The sequence below is a fragment of the Neopelma chrysocephalum genome, unplaced genomic scaffold (genome assembly GCF_003984885.1).
Source record: "Neopelma chrysocephalum unplaced genomic scaffold, ASM398488v2 Primary Assembly neopelma1_101, whole genome shotgun sequence".
NCBI classification, from domain to species: domain Eukaryota; kingdom Metazoa; phylum Chordata; class Aves; order Passeriformes; family Pipridae; genus Neopelma; species Neopelma chrysocephalum.
The window spans coordinates 3,640,432-3,642,981 of NW_020897764.1; the positions used below are offsets into that span (position 1 = coordinate 3,640,432).

The following is a 2,550-nucleotide window of genomic DNA, read 5'->3' on the forward strand; positions in this document are numbered from 1 at the left end:
GCCCCCGGGGCCCCGCCCACCCGCGGGCTTTATATGGGAGAGGCGATGTGGGCGGGGCCAAGGGGCGGGCCCAAAAAGGGGGCGTGGCTACTGGTACCGCCATGTTCCTTCAGCGCGGCCCCCTCGGCCCCTTAGAGCAAGTCGGGGCGCTCCGCTTTCCTCTGTTGTTCATTCAGCGTCTTCGTCCCGCTCTGTGCTGCCCCAAGTGACGCCAAAAGCTCTTTGTTGACATAAGAAAGGGCCCACTCGAATAAAGAGAATCAGTTTTATACATCAATAATAAACGGATAATTTTTTAATCACGAGTTTTACGCATGCCGATAATGACCATTGGGTTCCTATGTGGGCGTGGGACAACCTGGTTGTGTTGCCAAATAAGAGAGAGGGGTGCTGGTTAGACCATCACTTTGCGGCCTTTTGGCTAAGATCAAGTGCTCTTCTCGCTGTTGGTTCTTACCAGTTTAATATCTGATGCGTCTTTGATGAGAGGACTTTATATTAAATGGTTTTTTGGGCACGGGAGTTGGACCCAGAGGTTGTTCCTGCCACTCAGCACATCGTCCCAGTATTGCAGTGCCTCCAGGACACTTTTTTTTTTTTAGGACAAGAGGTCCCAGTCTTAAGCTGCGCCAGAGGAAGTTTAGGTTAGACATTAGGAAGAAGTTCTTTACAGAGAGAGTGATTGGGCATTGGAATGGCTGCCCAGGGAGGTGGTGGAGTCACCATCCCTGGAGATGATTAAGAGACTGGATGTGGCACTTAGTGCCATGGTTTAGTTGGCAAGGTGGTGTTGGGTCAGGTATTGTTCAGTGCTGGCTGCAACCCTAAGAAGAAGACATAATGATTACTTAATTACTTCTTCTAATTTAAACGTTTCTTATTTTGATACAGGTCACTTTTTCTAGCATTGCAGAATGCACAGTGTCCTCATCGTAGTTGCAAGTGGAGGGTCAGATTCTGAAATGAGATGTGCTTTGCAAAGTCGATCCTTATCTGCAGTATTTCATAAAATCACAGAACAGTTGTGGTTGGAAGAGACTTTAAAGATCATCTGGTTCCAACCCCCTGCCATGGGCAGGGACACCTTCCTCTAGACCAGGTTGCTCCAAGCCCTGGCCAACCTGGTCTTGAACACTTCCAGTGGTGTGGCATCCAAAGCTTCCCTGGGCAACCTGTGCCAGGGCCTCACCACCCTCACAGGGAAGAATTTCTTCCTAATAACTGAACTAGAATCCAGTATTTAGAGGTTAGATTAAGCAAATCTAAGACAAAGTTAATGCTGCGATAAAAATGTGTCTCCTTTAATCCTGCAGCAAGATTTGCAGTTACAGGCACACCACTTTCAGACACACACAACAAAAACTGTGCTCATTTTACATTGTTCTGTGAATGTATTTTTGTGGCTTTTACAGCAGATTTTGGACATGATGGAGTCTAAAATAGTGTGTTGTATTACTTGAATGCCTTGCATATGCAGACATAGAATATGATATCTCAGGAAATGTTAGTCACACAATAAGGTTAAATAGGATTTCAAATCACCAAGTTTCACATCCCATAAAGGACAGCCTAAATACAGTAAATTCAAACAGTTACATCTGAGTCATGCCCATAAATTATATATAAGCTACAACACTTTTGGTTTTAAGCTATGTGGAATCTACCATGTCCTTTGGGGATTTTTTCAGTGGTTAGCAGCTCTTAAAATGCATATCTTCTTCATATCTTGAATTTATGTAGCTCTTATCCCAACTGCAGGACCCAAAAGAGCTTTTTCTGGAGGATTAGAGAGGCCTTTGTTTATGCAAAACATTTTCTACTTGTTGTATATAGTTGTAGTACTTGTAGACTAGTTGTATAATTACGTTTTTTTAAATGGGGGTTGGAAGTGATGTCCTAAAACCAATTAGTTCCCATTGTAGCCCAAAACATCATCAACTCCACTGATGTAATTCCTGGAGATATCTGCTTAGTCTCTAATTGCAACAGATGGTGATTCCAAAACCTTCATATGCAACGTGTTCTACTGCTTCACTATTCTCACTGCCAAAAACGGTTTTTCTTGTGCTTCATCTGAATTTCCTGAGCTGCAATCTCAGTCTGTTACTTCTTGTTTCACTCCTCACAGACATGAAGATGAGTTTATTCCACATTTCTTCTTAACTGTTTGAAAGCTGCTATCATGTTTCCTTTCAACTTCTCTCCTGTAGACAAGATCCATCTGAACTTTACATCATAAATTCATGCTTCTAAGGGCTCCAAATCACTCTTACAGTGTATTTCTGAAACCTTTTAACATTTTATTTGAATACTGTGACTGTCAAGCCTCACAAGAGAGAATGCAGCAGCACACAGAAGAATCTGGGAAGTTCCAGAGCGTTCTTGAAGCCACTGTGGTTAGGGAAATGTAATCTTTATACTCTTCCTTATTACAATGATTATTCACTCAGTGCTTACATTCTGGGCATTTCCATCCTTCCTTCTCTCCTTATCTCAACATCCAGGCTTCATTCCTGAGACCTGTTGGGTTCTCCACCACTTCCTTTTTGG

The 2,550-nt window shown here is 43.0% G+C and overlaps 1 non-coding gene across 1 annotated transcript; it reads left to right on the forward strand.

The window, feature by feature from the left end:
* Positions 1–401: 401 nt before the first annotated feature.
* LOC113973461 lies at positions 402–598 on the forward strand. Its single transcript, XR_003536224.1, has one exon. It is a non-coding gene; the product is annotated as a U2 spliceosomal RNA (small nuclear RNA).
* Positions 599–2,550: the final 1,952 nt, after the last annotated feature.